The sequence below is a fragment of the Callithrix jacchus genome, chromosome 9, assembly GCF_049354715.1.
Source record: "Callithrix jacchus isolate 240 chromosome 9, calJac240_pri, whole genome shotgun sequence".
Lineage (NCBI taxonomy): Eukaryota > Metazoa > Chordata > Mammalia > Primates > Cebidae > Callithrix > Callithrix jacchus.
The window spans coordinates 14,735,658-14,758,211 of record NC_133510.1 but is presented as its reverse complement, the minus strand read 5'-3'; the positions used below and the strand labels follow the sequence as shown (position 1 = coordinate 14,758,211).

The 22,554-nt window shown below is 42.6% G+C and overlaps 1 pseudogene; it reads right to left on the bottom strand.

The window, feature by feature from the left end:
* Positions 1-6,523: 6,523 nt before the first annotated feature.
* LOC144577740 (transcriptional regulator ERG pseudogene) lies at positions 6,524-20,475 on the bottom strand (annotated as a pseudogene).
* Between the last annotated feature and the right edge of the window lie 2,079 nt (positions 20,476-22,554).

Genomic DNA, 22,554 nt, shown 5'->3' with positions numbered 1-22,554 from the left:
ATGGTGGGCAGGTCACAAGCATCCGATGCCCAGGCCGCACGCCTCTGGTGCCAGAGCCCTGGCAGCTCAAGGCCGTTAGGACTAAGGGTGGTGGCCAAGCTGCTGCTTCCCTCTCTCCAACTAAGGAGCTGGTTTCCCCAGGGCAGGCAGGTCACTCGCCTTCTCCGGTCCTCACCTGTAAAGAGCATGGGTCTAAATACTCCCCAGGAGTAAACAAATCTATGATAGAGTCAAAGGGGAAATGGAGAAAGATGGAGGTTTGAGAGGAAGACAGTGAATCTGATGCCAAGACACTTACTTTCAGGGGTCAAGGTGGGCATTCAAATGTTGACGACAAGAAATAGAGAATGGAAGGAGTGCTAGAGGTCGGGGTGGCTGGAGGTGCCATTTTCAGAAGTGAACTGAACGAAGGACAGAGGGCGAGGGGTGAAGGCAAGATGGCAGAGTGAGTGACCTGTGTAGACAGGACCTACAAGTTTAGGAGGAGAGGGCAGACTGGAGGGTGCAGGAGGGGGCCCTGGGGTCAAGTGTGCTCCACAATAAGGGAGTCACAATAAGACACGTACAAAGGCAGAGAGAGGCAAAGCAAGGAGCGAGGAGCATCAGCAGTTCCTGTTGGTAGAGGTGGCTGGGAACAAGGGGGAGAGGGAGCCAGGAACTCGACGGGGCTGGCATTCCAGAGCCAGAGCAACCCCTTCTTCTCTCCTCTCCAGAGACCGTTTGGAAAGGGAGAAAGGACGGCCACAGTGCTCCCACAAGGAAAACTGAAGTGGCCTCTCCAGCTGTCAGGGGAGGCTAACCCCTCCAATGTGGCTGCCCAGTGTGGGAGGCACACCCATGCCAGGTGACCAGAGGGTGTCTCAAAGTTGTTCACTCACAAACAGCTCCTTGAGGGGCTTCCTAGGGCACTGAGGGTTGAGTCCCTGGTTTATCAGAATCTCCTGGGAAAGAATGTTTAAAATCCAGTTTCTGAGGCTGCGCCTCTGATCTGTGACTTCTAAGGCTCCACAGGTCATTCTGATCCTCAGCTTAGCCAGGAATCCCAAAGGCCCAGCACCCAGTGAGGCTTGTGGAAGGGGAGAGGCTTGTGGGAGGGGAGAGGCTTGCTAACAGGTTCACCATAGCCCAGAAGAGCTGAGGCACCACCCCCCACCTAGGTCCAGGAAACACATCACTTAAGATCTCTAGGGCCACATTGCAGCCAGTGTGGCAGAGGAGCGGCGAGAACTGGAGTCTGCTAACTCTTCCACCATTCTGGCTTCTTCCTGCTCGGCCTTGCTGAGGACCAGGGGTGCTCAGCCTAAGCTGAGACTGAGTCCTGTGTCCCACCATCACGTTAGCTTTTGCTAAATGGTACGAACAAGGACAATAAAGAAAACCCACAAGTAATCCGGGTGCCTCAAGGAAGTCATGGTTTGTCTTCTGACCCACAATTCTTATCAAAAGCATTTATAAACTATTGAATTCCACCCTGTGAGCTGTGATGCTTTGCTAGAATGTCTTATAGGAAGCACTTGTTTGGCTTCAGAAAAAAATGATTGTATCACCAGAGACAAACAGTAAGAAGTGGAAATGCATCATTGTCATGGACAGGTTTTTTTTTTGAGACGGAGTTTTGCTCTTGTTACCCTGACTGGAGTGCAATGGCGCGATCTCGGCTCACCACAACCTCCGCCTCCTGGGTTCAAGCAAATGTGCTAAGCTTAAAGCATTTAGCCTGGCACCCTTCCTTTCTCTCTGATAATTTTTCACTCTATGTATTCATGCAATTGGCCCTCTCTATTCATGGGTCCCATGTTCAGAGTCAACCAACCTCAGATTGAAAATATTTTTATTTTTTAATTTATTTTTTTGAGACAGTCTCGCTCTGTTGCCCAGGCTGGAGTGCAGCGGTGTGATCTTGGCTCGCTGCAGCCTCCCTCTCCTGGGTTCAAGAAGTTCTCCTGCCTCAGCCTCCTGAGTAACTGAGATTACAGGCGTGTGCCACTACAGCCAGCTAATTTTTGTACTTTTGTAGTAGGGATGGGATTTCACCATGTTGGCCAGTCTGGTCACGAACTCCTGAGCTCAAGTGATGCACCTGCCTCAGCCTCCCAAAGTGCTGGGATTACAGGTGTGAGCCACTGCGCCCAGGCCCTCTTCTCCCACTTTTAATTTTTCTTTTGACTTTCTTGTAGCTTGATAACATACCTGTATCCCCACCTGTGTATTTTATTCTTGGGCTGACATTTGTGGTGTGCTTTAAGCTGGAATTTCTGGAAACAGAAAGCTACGAGATCCACAGCAAAAGCTGCAAAATGCAGTGGCGGAATTCCAGGCACCAAGGCGTCTGCATGGAGGAGACATTCTGGGTCCCCAGAGTGGGTGGGGAAGCTGCTAAGAGCCTTCCAGTACCTTCAGACCCTACCACCCAGGCAGCAGCCTGCCCGGAGTCCACTCCCTTGCGCGGCTCTGCTCAGGGCTCCCCCATCATCTAGCGGGTGGCAGGCAGCCAGGAGCTACTTGCCTTCTTTAATTTAAATGTACCTCCGGGTTTGCAGTAAGTTACAGGGACAAGGGTCTCTAGGAGTCAGCCAGGGAAGGGCCTGCCCAGGTAAGCAAGCCCGTGTCAAACAATCCACAGTCCTCAGGATTCTTCCTCCGGGGGTGGGGTTTTGACTGTGTGTTTTAAAGATGCCTTCATTGTAACAATTAAAGAATCAGAATAAATCTGGCCGCACTCAGAACTTTAAAACCTTCTTGCTTTGCACTTAGAAAACCCTTGGCATGGCCCTGCTTGCCACGGTGACTGATGACAGCAATCCAGACAGACAAGGACACTCACTCGCTACAAATGCTGAGCACATCAATATTTACTTAGGTACAAGCAATGGCCCCGAGTGCCTTTTATGTAGTAGGGAGAGAGGAATGAATCATGCAGGTTGGCAGCTAGAACAAGATGGGGAGAGGAAGGGGGACTCTCTTCTCTGGGGAGCAGCTGTCTAAGAGCTGCCAGAAATAGGAGAGGCGGGACTAGAGCTGGGAAAACTTGAACATGAAGCATTCTGAGAGGATGCAAGAGAGGGTGGCCAGTGGGCAGCCCTGGGACGACCTAACCTCTGCCTGGGAGAAGCCTCAGGCTGCTGCCTGTCAGCCAGTGCCAAGGGCTGGAGGGGCCCCAGCCAAGTCTCACTACTGTTTGGAACAAAGAGTAGTTGAATCTCAGCGCTGCTCCCAGAGGGCGGAGGACAGGAGGCAGGGAAGAGTACACCCGGCGAGGGAGGGTTCCCCACAGGGTCCCATGGAGCTGCCAGGGGCCTGCAGTTCCACCCTGCCCAGTCCTGGGCTCCAGAAGCCATCTGCCAAGAAGTCGTGTATCTTCTCCCACATCAGTAGCACCATCACCCCAACTCACACCCTGCCCCCAGCCTAGACATGGTTTTCCCCACAGAACCCCACCAAGACTTTATCTTCCATTTCACTGGGGTCAAGTAGTAGCTGACAACTGGTAGCCTTAAAGGACTGGTAGCCAGTATTCACTTGGATCCTGGGGCTGGGAACAGAAGTCCAAGTACCAGGTAGGGGGCGGCCCCAGGACAAGGTGGGACAGCCCAGTATGCACCCTTTCCTTGTCATTCGGCTGACCACCAGCAAGAACTGCTTAACCAGCCGGGTGCAGTGACTCTCGCCTGTAATCCCAACACTTTTGAGAGGCTCAGGCAGGTGAATCACCTGATGTCAAGAGTTCGAGACCAGCCTGGCTAACAGGGTGAAAACTTGTCTCTACTAAAAATATTTAAAAAGGGGCCAGGCGCGGTGGCTCAAGCCTGTAATCCCAGCACTTTGGGAGGCCGAGGCGGGTGGATCACGAGGTCAAGAGATCGAGACCATCCTAGTCAACATGGTGAAACCCCGTCTCTACTCAAAATACAAAAAATTATCTGGGCATGGTGGCGCGCGCCTGTAATCCCAGCTACTCGGGAGGCTGAGGCAGGAGAATTGCCTGAACCCAGGAGGCGGAGGTTGCAGTGAGCCGAGATTGCGCCATTGCACTCTAGCCTGGATAACAAGAGCGAAACTCCGTCTCAAAAAAAAAAAAAATTTATAAATTGGCTGGGCATGATGGTGCATGCCTGTAGTCCTAGCTACTCAGGGAAGCTGAGGCAGGAAAACTGCTTGCGCCCAGAAGCCGGAGGTTGCAGTGAGCCAAGATTGCACCATTGCACTCTAGCCTGGGTGACAGAGGGAGACTCCATCTCAGAAAATAAAAGAACTGCTTAACTTGAGGTGCTTCTGTGACTCCCAGTTTGACCACTTCTCTGCCCCAAAGGGCAACTGAGAGAGAAGGAGGAAGGAAGTGGACTCTCTTTGGTCCTTGCTCCCGGTTTGGATAATAGAAAGGGGGTGTTTGCTCCCACTGAGCCAGGCCCCGGCCACCCCCTCTTTCTGCTGTCCGTCAGTAGACACCTGCACTGTGATCCTAGGCATGGTGGCTGCCCTGAGGTGGAGGTGACGGGGTCATGGGAGGTGACAGGGTCAGGGAGGGAGCAACTTCTCCGGCACAATGCACCTGTAGAACCATTGCCTCGGCAACACAGACTCTGGAGTCCAGCTCCCAGAAAAAGCTTCAGATTAGGATATTTCTATTGTTACTACATGTAGGCACCTTATCAGTTGCACTGTAGCTTTTCTGTACTGTACCGGCACGGGGTGTGAGGAAGTTACGTGCAGGGACAGCAGCTCCCACCCAGGACTAACTGCTGCAGCAGAATTATGATAACATTGGGAAAACAGCAGTAATAACCCGTTCTGATTGAGAGTGTATGGTGTACTCGGGAATTTAATCCTTACAGCAACACGATGAGGTTGGGTCTACTATCCCATTTCACAGATGAGAAAACTGAGGCGCAGAGAGGCCAAATTACCTCCCACACTCACACAACTAGCAGGAGTCCAAGTCAGGCTTCACACCCAGTTGTAGAAAAGCCTGTCTGGAGAGCAATCCGGGAGCACTTGCTGCTGTTTAGGCCAAATTCTGCCCTGAACCACCACAAACTGGGAAGTGGTTCTTTATTCCTACCTTCTTACAATTACTCAGGGCAGGAAATCTACCACGCTGGCCTTAATTCTATCAATCGTGGGAGAGGATGGGTGGGCTGGAAAGCTTGAGAGAAATGTATAAGATGAAGTGCTTTTTAAATAATCTGTTCAAGTGCACAGTGAGGCAGGAAACCAATTTTCCCCAAACTAAGAGCTGAGGAAAGGGCCATCCTTTGATTCTTACCCCCATTTCTCACCCTTGTGGCCAGAGAAGTGTTGCTTTTATTTATTTATTTTTAAATTTGGTTTGCCATGCTAGGCCAAGCTTATTTTATTACATACATTCTGCTTCCTAAGAACTAATAACTTCATATTGTAGACATTAAGCATACAGAGTTAAAATTCAAGGCCGCATTATATCATTGATTGTCTCTTTTGTCGTGTGTCTTTGGCTGGCCGAGATCAACTCGTAGTGTATAAATGCATAAGTTATATAATTATTATATAAAAATGGGGGGAAAAACCTTGACTTGTATACTTCATTCTCACAAACACACAGCGTTCGCGACTCAAAGGAAAACTGGTGGCCGCCTACCCAAAATGCCTGCGTGATTTCTGATTGTGGCAGCCGAGAAGGCCATCTCTTAGCTGACCCTGTGGAGAACAAAGCCCCCACGTAACAATGAGGTCCTGAATGTTTCTCTTAAATATCAGACAATTCCAGTTAAAATACTCATTTGACAAAGAAAGAAAGAGATGCGCTTTTTTGTTTCTGAATTCCACCACTTCCCCTTTCTCCATCACGCTGGGTCCCTTCTCCTAAATCTGGCTTTGGTATAATACTGACTGCATGAACCTTCAAGTCTCCGTATCTCATTGTACACAGTCCCCAAATGTCCTGAGTCCAGTCTTCACTGCTTGAGAAGTTTCTTTCCCAGCCCTGGTCTCCTCCTTCTCTGTCTCCTCCTCCTCCTCCTCCGCCCCTCTGTCTACAATCACGCACTCACTCTATACACATCCTCAGTCCCACCATTTAGCTCATAGTCCTGGTAACACTGTAAAGGAGCTGGAAACTTTGGGTCCTCTTCACAGTTTGAGAAAGCTGACAGCTCTCCATCAAACGGAATGCATTTGATTTCAACGGAAGCAGCGCATGCCGGGCAGTTGCATATCAACGTCGGTGGACGGGCCACAGTCTTTTCTCTTGTTTTTGATATGTTTTTATTTTTAAATACAGGTAGTTTTCCTTAAAATGGCATGATAAACGGTATGTTACATCAACACCGTGTTGTTTCTATTGCTTTAGTTTCATCCCAGTTTGCATTAGTGGGATTCCAAACTCTAAAGTTTGTACACTGTCCCTAAGACCTCCTGCTTCTACATACACTGTCTTTTACAAGGTCAGTCCACAGATGATATGTCCATATTCATGACATTTTTAGCATCCTCCTCGTTTCTGTGGTAATACTTCTCCCTCCCAAGAGTCTTTGGATCTCTTCCCTGGCTTCCTTCCCCAGCCCCAGTAAAGCTTTCTTCATTCCTCTTGAGGCACTTTTGATTCATGTTCTCCGATCGAGTTTGTGGCGATGGGCTGGTGAACGCACGCTGATGGGAAAGGCCTCTGTCAGGTCTTCAGTAGTAAGTGCCCAGATGAGAAGGCATATGGCTGGTGGGGAGCCTAGTGTTAGGGTATATACCCCCAGTTGGTGAATTCCAGTATGGGTTTGGGGCAGCAAAAAAACTGGAAGATGTCACAGGGAGGGCTGAAGGGTGGGGCGCCACGAAGTTCATCTTCTGAGGCGGGCGTGATAGGAGCCCATGTACGGGAGGTCTGAGGGGTATCTGTACAGAGATGACTCCGGAGGGTGGGGCTGGAGGGCCTGGGCGATCCCGTGGAAGTCGAACTTGTAGGCGTAGCGCTTCCCATGGACCTTGGTCATGACTTTCTTGTCATAGTAGTAACGGAAGGCGCGACTGAGCTTATTGTAACTCATGTTGGGTTTGCTCTTCCGCTCTCCCCAGCGCCGGGCCACCTCGTCGGGATCCGTCATCTTGAACTCCCCGTTGGTGCCTTCCCAGGTGATGCAGCTGGAGTTGGAGCTGTCCGACAGGCGCTCCAGGAGGAACTGCCAAAGCTGGAACTGGCCACTGCCTGGATTTGCAAGGCTGCTACTTGTTGGTCCAAGAAGCTGATAAGGATCAGGTGTTGCTTTTAATAAAGCAATTTCCAGGTGGTGCTTGGAACTTTATGGAACAAAAACCCACGAGAAACGGCTTGGAGGGTGGGGTGGGGGCTGCCATGTCCTTCATTTTTCTCTTACTATTTTCTTTTACTTCCACCAGGCTGGAGATCACAAAACAAGCCAGAGACCCCACCAAATCCCAGGGTGGGGAGCTCCCCCTAGTGGCCCAGTGGACCCCCTTGTAGATGGCCCCTGGGGTCTTGACAAAAGAAGGGAAAGGAGTGGATGTTTGAACAAGTTTAGAGTTTGGCATAGGAGAGAAAGGTCCACTCCTGAGCATACACCCAAAGAATAGGGCAGGGGCTCAAAGAGATATTTGCACAGCCATCCATGGCAACATTATTCACGGTGGACAAAAGGCGCAAACAACCCAAGTATCCATCAGAGGATGCGCGCGTAAACAAAAATGAGGTGTAACCACACAGTGAAACATCACTCAGTCTTAAAAAGGAATGAAATTCTGCCACAGGCCACAACATGGATATCCTGAAAGACATTATGCTAAGTGAGGTAGCCAGACACCAGAGGACAAAAACTGCATAATTCTACTTATATGAGGTACTTAAAGTAGTCAAACTCAGAGACACAGAAAATAGAATGGTGCTGGCCAAAAACCTGGGGGAGAAGGGAATGGAGAGTTGTGGTTCAATAGATACAGAATTCCAATTGGGGATGATTAAAAGGTTCCGGAGATGGTGGCTGCACAACAATGTTCGTATACTTAATGCCACCGAATTATACACTTAAAAATTGCTAAAATGTCCTGGCACAGAGCAAATGGCAATTTCATGTTATGTATCTTTTACCAAACACAAAAAATAAATAAAAAAGAGAAAATAGTTCCATTCATTTTTTTTGTTGAAAAATCGTATCTTTTTCCAGGTTTTTAGAATTTTTGCTAAATCACTCAATTTAGGTTGAAATTCTTTGTACTTAGTCTCAGCCTAGAATGAAATCTAGGGAAATATTGTATTGAAATATATTTCATTTAGGAGAATAAAATGTGGTCTTAGGCTGGGCATGGTGGATCACACCTGTAATTTCAGCATTTTGGGAGGCCACGGTGGATGAATCACTTGAGATCAAGAGTTTGAGACCAGTCTGGCCAACAGGGTGAAACCCTGTCTCTACTAAAAATACACACACACACACACACACACACACACACACACACACCGGGTGTGGTGGCATGTGCCTATAGTCCCAGCTACTTGGGAAGGTGATACAGGAGAATTGCTTGAACCTGGGAGGCAGAGGCTGCAGTGAGCCAAGGGCACACCACTGCACTTCAGCCTGGGCAACAGAGCAAGACTCTGTCTCAAAAAAATAAAAATAAAAAAGACTTTCAGTTATTGAATTGTATCTTTGTGTGCATGGTATCTTTGCAAAAATCAAGCATAAAACTTGATGTGAATTGTACCATGAATATGTAAAGATACAGTGACATTAAACTTGTACAAGTTTTAAAACTTAAAAAGGTTTAAATGTAAAATATGAAACTATAAACTTTTAGAAAACCAGGAGAAAATCTTTAGGACCCAGGGCTAAATGTAGAGTTCTTAGCCTTAACACCAAAAGTATGATCCATAAAAGGAAAAACCAATAAAGGAAAAAGCCCTGTTAAGAGGATAAAAAGTTTGGTTACGGACTGAGAGAAAATATTTTCAAACTGTATCTGGCAAAAGTTTATATCTAGAAAATATGAAGAACTCTCAAGACTAAACAGTAAAAAAAAATCCAATTAGAAAATGGGCAAAAGATATGAACAGGTATTTCATTAAAGAGGATATAAGGACTGCAAATAGGCACACAAAAGGACATTCATTGTTAACCATTGGGGAGATGGATATTTGAAATCACAGTGAGACATCATTACACATCTATTAGAAAAACTCAAATAAAAATAGTGACAACACCAAATGTTGACAAGGATGTGAGGAAACTATCTTTCATACATTGCTACTGGAAATGTAAATTGGTTCAGCCACTCTGGAAAACAGTTTGGCAGTTTCTTAAAAAACAGTTTCTAAACATAAATTTACTATATGATCCATTAATTGCACACCTGGGCATTTATCCTGGAGAAATGACAACTTATGCTTACACAAAAATCTATACACAAACTATCTATAATAAGAGAAAATTGGAAAAAGCCCAGATGCCCTTCAAGGGGGTGAATGGTTAAACAAACTCTGGTACATCCATATCATGGAATACTACTGAGCAAGAAAAAAGGAAGAAAGGAAGAAAAAAAAGCTATTGATACATGCAATAATTTGGATGGATCTCAAGGGCATTATGCTGAGAAAAGCCAATCTCCAAAAGTTACTGGAAGAATGATACTCTGTATGACTTTTGCAACTTCCTGTGAATCTATAATCATTTCAGAAACAACAAAGCCTGGGATCAAAGCCAGTGCAATGCTGCAAGACAGAAGGAAGAGAAGGAAAGTAAGCTTATGAACCATTTGCCCTGTGCCAGGACATCCAGGACGTGAGCCAGGCACTCTGTATGGGCCATCTTGTTTGATTCCCCTCAGGGTTCTGTGAAGAAGTTGTGCAGTATCCCATATTACAGACAAGGAGACCAAGGCCTGAAGTATAATCACGTTTCAAACCAAGTCTGTCTGACCCTAAACCCTCCTCTCAAAAGGGAGTTAAAGTGTATATGAAGTTTTGAAGTTGAATAGTCACGTCAAAGAAAAGTAAGTCTTTTATTGTCTGCCAAAGTTACCACCATCTCAGAGGTGAGCCTGTGAGCTTTATTTCAATCAGTCTTCATCAATTGAATGGTTCATCTCCAGTTTATTCTGTTTGGTATCATCCATATAAGCTAATGAGAACAAAGCTCTGCCTTCTGATAGTTTATGTCCTTCCTTAAATGCCACTTTTGTTATGTCACTTTCTAGCCCAAATAGTTTCTAGGTAACAATTTTTTCTTTTGTTGATACATAGTATTTTATATGTTTATGGAGTACATGTGAGTGTTTGTTACAAGCACAGAATGTGTAGTGATCAAGCCAGGATGTTTGGGGTATTTATCCTCTTGAGTATCATTTCTTTTTTTTTTTTTTTAGAGGGAAGAAGAGAAAAAGAAGGGGAAAAAAAGAAAAAGAGGGAAAAAGGAATATTACTTCATTCCTAAAATGGGTTTCAATAATGGCCGATCAATATTTTGAGTATTTAAAGTGGTTAATGCATATTTTATGTGTTTAAAATGGAGAACTCTATTGTGTTTATTTGTTCTGGCTCTGAGTTCAAGTCCTGGATTTCGTTATCAATTTGTTGTCTCGTTGAATCTAAATCTCATTATGTGTCTTATGTATCTGGGTGTTAAGATCTCTTATTGTTACATTAATCCTTTTACCCTTGCATCCTTGTAGCTTTGAAATCTATTTTATTAAGTGTGAGAATTGCAACTCCTGCTTTTTATTTATTTATTTTTGCTCTCCATTTGGTTGGTGAGTTTTTTTCCATCCCCTTGTTTTGAGTCTTTGTATATCTTTAGATATATCGTTAGATTTTGTGGATAATGTATATTTTGTGTGTTTAAAATGGAGAGCTCTACTGAGTTTATTTGTTCTGGGTCTTAGTTCCAGTCCCGGATATCGTTATCAATTTTCTCTCTCGTTGAATCTAAATCTCATTATGGGTCTTATGTATCTGGGTGTTAAGATCTCTTATTATTACATTAATCCTTTTACCCTTGTATCCTTGTAGCTTTGAAATCTATTTTGTCAAATGTGAAAATTGCAACTCCTGCTTTTTATTTATTTATTTTTGCTCTCCATTTGGTTGGTACGTTTTTTTTTTCCAACCCTTTATTTTGAGTCTATGTATATCTTTGGATATACCGTTAGATTTTGTCTGTATCTTTTGATTGGGGGATTTGGTCGATTTAAATTTAGGGTTGCTGCCATTTGATATTAACTGGCTATTTTTGTCCTTTTGTTGATAAAAATTCTTCTTTATGTTAATGCTCTTTACTTTTTGGTGTATTTTTAGAAAGGGTCATACTGGTTGTTCCTTTCTGTGTATAATGCTTCTTTTAGAAGTTCTTGTAAAGCAGGCCTGGTGGTAATAAAATCTCTGAGTACTTGCTTGTTCCTAAAAGATTTTATTTTTCCTTCAAATGTAAAGCTTAAATTGGCAGGATATGAAATTCTGGGCTGAAAGTTCTGTTGATTAAGTATATTGAATATTGGCCCCCACTCTCTTCTAGCTTGTAGGGTTTCCGTTGAGAGATCTGCTGTAAGCCTAATAGGCTTACCTTTATGGGTAACTTGATCTTTCTCTCTGGCTGCCCTTAATATTTTCTCCTTCGTTTCGATCTTGGTGAATCTAACGATTATGTGTCTTGGGGTTGGTCTTCTTGAGGAATATCTTTGTGGTGTTCTCTGTATTGCCTGGGGTTGAATAGTGTCCTGCTTTGCTAAATTAGGAAAATTTTCCTGGATAATGTCCTGGAGAGTATTTTCCAGCTTGAATTCATTCTCTCCGTCACATTCAGGTACACCAATCAAGCGTATATTAGGTCTTTTCCCATAGTCCCATATTGCTTGGAGACTTTGCTCATTCCTTTTTATCCTTTTTTCTCTATTCTTGTCTTGTCGTTTTGTTTCATTAAGTTGGTCTTCGACCTCTGATATCCTTTCTTCTGCTTGATCCATTCGGCTGTTTAAGCTTGTACATATTTCACTAAGTTCTCGTGTTGTATTTTTCAACTCCATAAGTTCATTTGTATTCCTCTCTATATTGTCTATTCTTTTCAACATTTCGTCTAACCTTTTTTCCAAGTTCTTAGTTTCTTTACATTGGGTTAGAACAAGTTCCTTTAACTCCCAGAAGTTTCTTATCATCCACCTTTTAAAGCCTACTTCAGATAATGGAACACAGTCCTTTTCCATCAGGGCTTGTTCCGTTACTGATGAGTCCTTTTCCATCAGGGCTTGTTCGGTTGCTGATGAGTCCTTTTCCATCAGGGCTTGTTCGGTTGCTGATGAGTCCTTTTCCATCAGGGCTTGTTCGGTTGCTGATGAGTCCTTTTCCATCAGGGCTTGTTCGGTTGCTGATGAGTCCTTTTCCATCAGGGCTTGTTCCATTGCTGATGGGTTCTGATTTTGAGTATACTCGGCCTTCTTAGGCTGTTTTCCCCTTCATCGTAGATGAACCGCCTTTCTAATTAGGTTTCTGAGTCGACGTCCGACTTATTGATTCCCAGTGCTGGGATCCGAGCAACCCACTGTGGCAGCCTAAATAGCAGCGATAAGACTGATGGTGCTCTTCTGCCCGGGAATCTCTGGTCTGGCTTCCCTCTTGAGTCCGCAACAAGCGGCTCTGACTTCCCGGAGCTCCAAACTCTGGTCAGTAGGGGAAGCAGTCCCGTTGGCTCTGCATGAAGAGCTGCTGCGCCGAGACGCCGGCAAAACCGCTGCGGCGGCCACAAGAGTCACGCTGGCGACCCGTGGGGCTCCTCCACTGGGAATCGGCTAATTGGTGAGTGACGAAAATTCGTCTAAAGATGTGGCGTCGTCTTGTTCTCTGAGCTTTCACTGGGAGCTACAGTCCTGAGCTGTTAGTGGTCGGCCATCTTGGATCGATCCCTCTTGAGTATCATTTCTATGTGTTGGTGTCATTTCAAGTCCTTTCTTCTACTTACTTTGAAATATATAAAATATTGTTGCTAGATATAGTCACCTTGTTCTGCTATCAAATATTAGAATTTATTTCTTCTATCCAACTATCTTAGTGCCCATTAAACAACTTCTCTTCATCTCCCCTTCCACCAAGCAACCCTGCCCAGTCTCTACTGTCAGTTCTACTCTCTGGATCCATGAGATCAAGTTTGTTAGCTCCCGAAATGAGTGAAAACATGCAGTATTTATCGTTCTGTACCTTTCTTATTTCACTTAACATAATGACCTCCAGTTCCATCCATGTGGCTGCAAATGACACGATTTCATTCTTTTTATGGTCAAATAGTATTCCATTGTCTACATGTACGACACTTTAAAATTCATTCATCTGTTAATGAACATATAGCTTGTTTCCTTACCTTTGCTATTGTGACTATAAACATGTGAGTGAAGGTATCCCTTAGGTATACTGATTTCCTTTGGGTAAATACCCAGTAGTGGCATTGCTGAATCGATGGTAAATCCAGTTTTAGTTTTTTGAGAAATCTCCATATTACTTTCCATAGTGGTTGTGCTAATTTACATTCCCACCAACAATGTTTAAGAGTTCCTTTTTTTCCCATATCCTCCCCAACATCTGTTTTTTTTTTTTTTAACTTTTTGACAATAGCATTATAACTGAGGTGAGATCTTATCTCTTTGTCGTTTTGATTTACATTTCCCTATGGCTGGTGATATTGAACCTTTTTTTCATATATCTGTGGGTCATTTGTATGTCTTTTGAGAAATGTCTATTCATATCCTTTGCCCATTTTTAATGAGATTATTCTTTTTTTAATGTTGAATTGTGAGTTCCTTGTATATTCCAGGTATTAGTCTCTTATTGGATGAGTAGTTCGCAAATGTTTTCTCCCATCAAGAAGTGTCTGTTTCTCTTGCTGCGCAGAAACATTTTAGTGTAATGGGCTCCTATTTACTTATTTTTGTTTTTGTTGCCTGTGCTTTTGAGGTCTTAGCCATAAAATATTTGTCTAGTCCAATATTCTGAAAAGTTTCCCCCTAATAGTTTTATAGTGTTTGGTCTAATGTTTAAGTCTATTTTTTTTTTTTAAAGACAGGTCTCTCTCTTGCCCAGGCTGGAGTACAGTGACATGGTCATGGTTCACTGCACCTTCCATCTCCTGGGCTCAAGTGATCCTCCCACCTCAGCCTCCTGAGTAGCCAGGAGTACAGGTGCACGGCACCACACCTGACTAATTTTTAAATTTTTTTGTAAGGATGGGGTCTCATTATGTTGCTTTGGATGCTGAGTTTAAGTCTGTAATCCATTTTGAGTTGACTTTTGTACATAGAGTTAGGAGTCCAGTTTCATTCTTCTGCATATGAATATCTAGTTCTCCTAGCACCATTTATTGAAGGGTGTCCTTTACCCAATGTATGATAGTGTCAGCTTTGTTGAAGATCAGTTGGCTGTAAATATGTGGATGTATATATGGGATCTGTTCTGTTAAACTGATCTATGTGTTTGTTTTTATGTTAGTACCATGCTGTTTTGGTTACTATACCCTTATAATGTGTTTCGAAGTCAGATAGTGTGATGGATCCAGCTTTGTTCTTTTTGCTGAAGATTGCTTTGTCTATTCTGGTTCTTTTTTGGTTCCATATGAAATTTAAGACTGTGTTTTCTATTTTCATGAAAAATGATGTTGATATTTTGATAGGAATTGCATTGAATCTGTAGATTGCTTTGGGCAATATGGTCATGTTAACAATATTAATTCTTCCAATCTGTGAGTATGAGATGTTTTTCCATTTGTTTCTGTCCTCTTTAAATTGTTTTCAGTGTTTTGTAGTCTTCCTTTTAGAGATCTTTCACCTCATTGGTTAAATTTATTCATAGGTTTTTAATTTTTGTTAGCTATTGTAAGTGGGATTGGCTTTTTAATTTTTTTTCTCAGCTAGTTCTATAGGTGCTTAGAAACACTATTGACTTTTGTATGTTGATTTTGAATCCTGCAACTTTATGGAATTTATCAGATCTAAGAGTTTTTTGGTGCAGTCTTTAGTTTTTTTCTAGATATAAGATCATGTTATGTGCAAAGAGGGAAAATTTGACTTCTACTTTTTCAATCTGGATTCCTTTTACGTCATTCTCTTGCTTGATTGCTCTGGCTAGGACTTCTTATAATATGTTGAATAGGAGTGGTGAAAGTGGGCATCCTTGTCTTACTCTAGTTCTTAGAGGAAAGTCTTTCAACTTTTCCCCATTCAGTATGATATTAGCTGTGGGTTTGCCATATATGGCCTTTATTATGTTGAAGTATGTTCTGTCTAAGCCTAGTTTGTTGGAAGTTTTTTTTTTTAAAAATTATAAAGGGATGCTGAAGTTTATCAAATGCATTTTCTGCATCTATTGAGACGATCAGATGGGTTTTGTTGATGTGATGTATCACATTTATTGATTTGCATATGTTGAACCATCCTTGCATTCCTGGTATAAATCCTACTTGATCATGATACATCGTCTTTTTGATGTGCTGTTGGATTTGGTTTGCTAATATTTTGTTGAGAATGTTTGCATCTATATTAATCAAGGATATTGGCCTGTAGTTTTCCTTTTTTTGTTGTGTCCTTGTCTATTTTGGGTATCAGGGTAATGCTAGCCTTGTAGAATGAGACAGGGAGAATTCCCTCTTCAATTTTTTGAGATATTTTAAAGAGGATTGGTATTCATTTATGTAGGTTTGGGAGAATTCAGCAGTGAATCCACTCAGCCCTGGGATTTTCTTTGTTGGGAGACTTTGTATTACTGATTCAATCTTGCTACTCATCATTGGTCTGTTCAGGTTTTCCATTTCCTCCTGATTCAATCTGCTAGGTTGTATGTTTCCAGGAATTTTTCCATTCCTCTAGGTTTTCCAGTTTGTTAGCATATGGTTGTTCATAGTAGTCTCTGAAAGACTGGGCATGATGCCTGTAAATCCCAGCACTCTGGGAGGCTGAGGCAGGTAGATTGCCTTAGGTCAGGAGTTCAAGACCAGTCTGGCCAAGATGGTGAAACCACATCTCTACTTAAAAAAAAAAAATTAGCTGGGCATGGTGGCATGCACCTGTAATCCCAGCTACCCAGGAGGCTGAGGAAGGGGAATTGCTTGAACCAGGGAGGTGGAGGTTGCAGTGAGCCAAGATCGCACCACTGCACTCCAGCCTGGGAGACAGAGTGAGAATTCATCTAAAAAAAAAAAAAAGTCTTGGATGATCTTTTATATTTCTGTGGTATCAGTTGTAATGTCTTCTTTTTCATTTCTGATTTTGTTCACTTGGGTCTTATCTCTTCTTTTCTTGGTTAGTCTAGCTAGTGGTTTATCAATTTTGTTTATCTTTTCAAAGAGCCAACTATTCATTTCATTCATCCTTTGTATTTCTTTTAGTCTCAATTTTATTTCATTCTTCTCTGATCTTTATTATTTAATTGTTCTGCTAATTTGGGAAATTAATTTTTTTTCTTGTGTTTCTAGTTCCTGAGGTACGTTGTTAGATTGATTATTTGAAATCTTTCCATGTTTTTGATGTAGGCATTTATTGCTATAAATTTTCCTGTTAGAACTGCTTTAGGTGTATCCCACAGGTTTGGTAGGCTGTGATTCCACTATCATTTGTTTCAATACATTTTTAAATTTTTATCTTAATTTCTTCATTGACCTAACTATCATTCAGGAGCACGCTGTTTAATTTCCATGTATTTTTATAGTTTCCCAAGTTGCTCTTGGTATTGCTATCTAGTTTTATTCAATTGTGGTCTATGACTTAGATGGAGTCTTGCTCTTTCACCAGCTGGTGTGCAGTGGTATGATCTCAGCTCACTGCAACCTCTGTCTCCCAGATTCAAGCAATTCCCCTGTCTCAGCCTCCTGAGTAGTTGGGACCACAGGCACGTACCACTATGCCTGGCTACTTTCTTGTATTTTAGTAGAGAAGTGGTTTCACCATGGCCAGAATGGTATCAATCTCCTGACCTCATGTCTGCCCACCTCAGCCTCCCAAAGTGCTGGCATTACAGGCATGAGCAACTGCACCCAGCCAACTTAGGTTTTTAAAAACATGTTGAGATTTGCTTTGTGGTTTACCATATGGTCTATCCTGGAAAATATTCCATGTACTGATGAGAAGAATGTGTATTCTGCGGTTATTGCATACAATGTTCTGTAAATAATTTTAGGTCTATTTAGTCAAAAGCTCAGCTTAAATCCAACATTTCTTTTTCAATTTTCTCTCTAGATAATCTATCTAATGCTGAAAGTGGGATGTCAAACTTCCCCACTATTATTGCTTTGGAGTCTATCTCTCTCTTTAGATCTAGTAATACTTGCTTTGTAACACTGGGTGCTCTAGTGTTAGGTGCATATATATTTAGAATTGTTATATACTCTTGCTGGATTGATCCCTTTATCATTGTATAATGACCTTCTTTGCCTTTTTAATTTTTTTACTGTTTTTGACTTAATGTCTGTTTTGCCTACATATAGCTACTTCAGCTTGCTTTTGGTTCCATTTGCATATAATATCTTTTTCCATCTCTTTACTTGCAGTCCTTATGTGTCTTTACAGGTAAAGTGTGTTTTTTGTAGGCAGCATACAGTTGGATTATTTAAGAAATCCATTCAGCCAATCTATACCTTTAAGCAGATTAATTTAATGTATTTACATTCAAAGTTGTTATTGATATATTGATATGTGAGCTTTGTTCCTGCCATGTTGTTAATTGTTTTCTGGTTGTTCTACATGTTCTTTGTTCCTGTTTCTCTTATTGTTTGTCCTTATGGTTTGGTGGTTTTCAGTAGTGATACCACTTGATCATTTGTATGTTTGGTTTCTCATTTGTGTCTTTCGTTTACCAGTGAGTTTTATATTTTTATGTGTTTCCATAATGGTAACTTGTTCTTTGCTCCAAGTATAGTATTCCTTTGAGCATTTCTTGTAAGGTTGACCCAGTGATGATGAATTCCCTTAGCTATTGTTTGTTTGAAAAATACTTATTTTATCCTTATGAAGGATAATTTTGCTAGATATAGTATCCTCTAGTGGCATATGTTTCTTTCAGTATTATCTCCTAGGCTGTAAGGTTGCTGCTGAGAAGGCTGCTGTTAGTCTGAGGAGGGTTCCTTTACAGATTATTAGAGATTGTTCTCTTGCTGTTTTTAGAATTATTCTTCTTCAACTTTAGACAGTTTGGCTACAATGTGCTGTAGAGAAAACCTGTTCACCTTGTATCTGTTTGGGGATTACTGAGCCTGTTTTATCTGGTTGTGTAAATCTCTTGCTAGACTTGGGAAGTTTCATCTATTGTTTCATTAAATAGATTTTAAACCCCTTTGATTTCTCTTTCCCTTCTGGAGTACTGATAATTTGTATGTTTGGTTTCTTTATGGTGTCCCTTATATCATGAATGCTCTGTTCATTATTTTTGTTTGTTTTTTCTGACTGGGTGATGTCAAGTTCTGAGATTCTTTCTTTTGCTGAATCTCATCTATTGTTGAAGATTTTTGATGTACTTTCTTCTCTCTCTCTTTCTCTCTCTCTCTCTCTCTTTTTTTTTCCCCCAAGACAGAATCTCTCTCTGTTGCCCAGGCTGGAGTGCAGTGGTGTGATCTTGGCTCACTGCAACCTCTGCCTCCTGGGTCCAAGCAATTCTCCTGCCTCAGCCTCCTGAGTAGCAGGGATTACAGGGTGTGCCACCACACCCAGCTAATTTTTGTATTTTTAGTAGAGATGAGGTTTCACTATGTCAGGAGCACCCAGATACGTAAGACAAGTTCTTAATGACTTATGAATAGACTTAGACTCCCACACAATAATAGTGGGAGACTTTAACATCACATTGTCAATATTAGACAGATCCACGAGACAGAAAATTAACAAGGATATCCAGGACTTGAACTCAGACCTGGAGCAAGTAAACTTAATAAACATTTATAGAACTCTCCACCCCAAATACACAATACATACATTCTTATCAGTACCACATCACACCTACTCTAAAGTGACTACATAATTGGAAGTAAATCACTCCTCAGTATTTGCATAGCATTTCACAGGTTTAAATGAAATATTGGTTGGCTGCTTGTTTGTTATTTTCCTCCCTTATTCCTTCCTGTCTCCATTGCTAAGCACAATTATTGGCATAAAAGAGGTTTTCAATATTCATTTTTAGACTGCATTACAGCCTGGGCAATAAAGCAAGAATCCTGTTCTCTCTCCCTCTTTTTCTTCCCCTTTCTTTCTCTCTTTCATTCTTTTTCTTTTTTTATCTTCTTAAAAAAAAACAAAAACAAACAAACAAAACAGTATGATGCTGTCATAAAAACAGACACATTAACCAATCAAACGGAGAGAAAGCCCAGAAATAAACCCAAATATTTACAGTCAATTGATTTTCAACAAAGGTACCAAGAACACACAATAGGAGAGGACAGTCTCTTCAAAAATGGTTTTGAGAAAACTGGATATCCACATGCAGAAGAAGTAAATTGGACCCTTATCTCACACCATACACAAAATCACTTCAAAATGGATAAAGGACTTAATTGTAAGACCTGAAGATATGGGTGGGGGAGAGTGTGGAAAAAAAAAAAGACCTGAAGATATAAACCTACTAGAAAAAAAACATAGAAAACTCCATTACATTGGTCTGGGCAATGATGTCTTCACTAGGACTCTAAAAGTGCAGGCAACAAAAGAAAAATAGGCAAATGAAATTACATCAAACTAAAAAGCTTCTCCACAGCAAAGGAAATAATTCAGAGTGAAGATGCAACCCATGAATTGAGAGAAAATATTTTCAAACCTTACATCTAATAAGGGGCTAATATCTAAATAATAATTCAATTACAAAATGAGCAAGGGATCTGAACAGAATTTCTAAGAGACAGAATTGGCCAACACATATATATATGAAATATGAAAATGTGGGGCCCCTTGTTTAAGAAAAAGTATTAAATTTATATATATAATTTATATATATATTTGAAACACATTCTAGCACACAGTAGGTGCTCAGTACAGGCTTGTTGAGTAAGTTCATTATGAACTTATCACATATGACCTTTTATTTGGATTCAGTGTGTATTTATAAATTGCCTTTACCTTTCTAACCAGATGGAAAGTTCCTTGGCTTACATTGTTTTATGTTCTCAGCAGCCCTTAGCCCAGTTGGTTAAACGATTTTAAAACAGCCACCAACAATGAGAGCTCATGCTCACTCAGCACTGAGTATCCACTCTCACTGCAGTCATCTATGTGGATGACCTTGCTTCAGACACAGTCACTGGTGGGGTGCTGGTGGGCTTGGGGTCCAGCTGCCACTTTCTCCTTGTTCTTCCTCTGCTTTCCTGGAGAAGTTTGAGTTGCCAAGATCTGAAGACACACAGTCTCCTAGCCGTAACCCATCCACCCACCCCCCTCCTCATTATTTCCTTCAGCAACTATAGCCTTCCTTGCAGGGCTGACTTGGCTCCTTCCATTTCAAGCCTGCATCTGGAATGAACTCACACACCAGCGCTCACAGCCCTGGTCATCCATCTCTGGGGATGAGCAAATCAGGAAGGAACCATGGAAAGCGTTAACTGAAGAGTGGGTTAGAGGCTGGGGAAGGGACTGGGGCTAGTGCCATGAGTGGGCCTGACCTCACAGCCTTTCATAAATCACATGTGCTGGACTGAGGCTTGAGAGAGACACGCCAAAGGGAGGAAGGTGTTTGGGAAACTCAGGTGACTGGGGAGAATGAGCTTGTGTCAGAGACAGTGAGTGGGAAGAGCTGCCTCTCCTTTCCATCACCCAGGTTCTCTGAGCCAGCATCGCAGGGCTTGGAGACCCTCCTGAGCCTGTTAGACCTTGAGGCTCGAGGGGGCTTTTCAGAGGAGCGTTCTGGTTGTTCTTGAGCCTTGGAGCACAGGAGTCAGGCTGGGATTCTAACATTCAACCTCCTTCCCAAGGAAAGCACTGTGGGATCCATGCAAAAAGGCTCTAGTGAAGGATTCGGCCATGTGTGTCTTGCTGCTGAGTCTGCTCAGGCAGAGGAGGAGAACCAGGATCATAACCTTGGAGACCAGAGCAACTCTGTATAGTGAGAGAGGAAGGGGAAGGGAGTGGGGGCTTCACAAAATGGCCCGACTTCCATCTCTACTGCCCTCATGTGGGTCAGGTCCAGGGTGTCAAAGAAATAGGTGACGCAGGTGCACTTCCCTCCTCTCACAGCGGCGTAGACACACGCAGCTCTTGCTTACTGCGGACACTTCATTCCTGTGCCCCAGTGAGGTGGGCTGCTAGCACACACTGTGTGGAGAAGGCTTAGGTTCCCAGGAGTCTGGGCCACCATGCAGAATTGCAACAAGAGGAAAATTGTGGTATCCCCAAAGGTTTCTCTAAGGCAGGTGTTGGCAAGCTATGCCTCCCAATCCAAATCCAGCTCCATACCTATTTTTGTAGGGCTTGCAAGCCAAAATGACTTATATTTTGAAGTGGTTGAAAACAAAAGTTTTAAGAATAATATTTCATGACATAAAATTTAAATTTCCATGTACACAGTTTTATTGCAACATGTGCAAACTTCTATGTGTCGCTTTAGTGCTCTGATAGTGGTAACAGAGACTGTATGGGGTGCATATGCTAAAATCAAGACTGGCCACATAATTTGACATATGATATGAAAATGTGGGGTCCCTTGTTTAAAAAAATTCTTAAGAATTCCACAATGGCAGCAGTTGAGCATTAAACCAAGTGTAGCTCCTAAACCCAGAGTCCTGTGTGATTGCCTATGAATCCAGCCCTGACTAAAATATTTACTCTCTAGCTTTTTTTTTTTTTTTTTTTGAGACGGAGTTTTGCTCTTGTTACCCAGGCTGGAGTGCAATGGTGCAATCTTGGCTCACTGCAACCTCTGCCTCCTGGGTTTAGGCAATTCTCCTGCCTCAGCCTCCTGAGTAGCTAGGATTACAGGCACACGCCACTATGCCCCACTAATTTTTTGTATTTTTAGTCGAGGCGGGGTTTCACCATGTTGACCAGGATGGTCTCCATCTCTTGACCTTGTGATCCACCCTCCTCAGCCTCCCAAAGTGCTAGGATTACAGGCTTGAGCCACCGCGCCCGGCCTTTTTTTTTTTTTTTTGAGATGAAGTCTTGCTCTTTCACCAGGCTGGAGTGCAGTGGCACAATCTCGGCTCACTGCAACCTCTGCCTCCCAAGTTCAAACAATTCCTCCTGCCTCAGCTTCCTGAGTAGCTGGGACTACTGACGAGCATCACCACACCCAGCTAATTTTTTGTATTTTAGTAGAGGCAGGGTTTCACCATCTTGGCCAGGATGGTCTCGATCTCTTGCCCCTGTGATCCATCCACCTTGGCTTCCCAATACTCTCTAGCTCTTTACAGAAAAAAATTGCCAACCTTTGCTGTAAGGGCTAAAATACCAACAAACTTTTTCTATTTTCTTTCATGCTATTAATGTTAATCTCCAGCAAAAAATCCAGGAGAAATTATTAAAGTGTTTCTGGATACTTTGGAAAAGAATGAGTAGGACCCACTATGGGTTGACTAAAAATAAATAATTCTGGCCAGGTGTGGTGACTCATGTTTGTAATCCCAGCACTTTGGGAGGCCG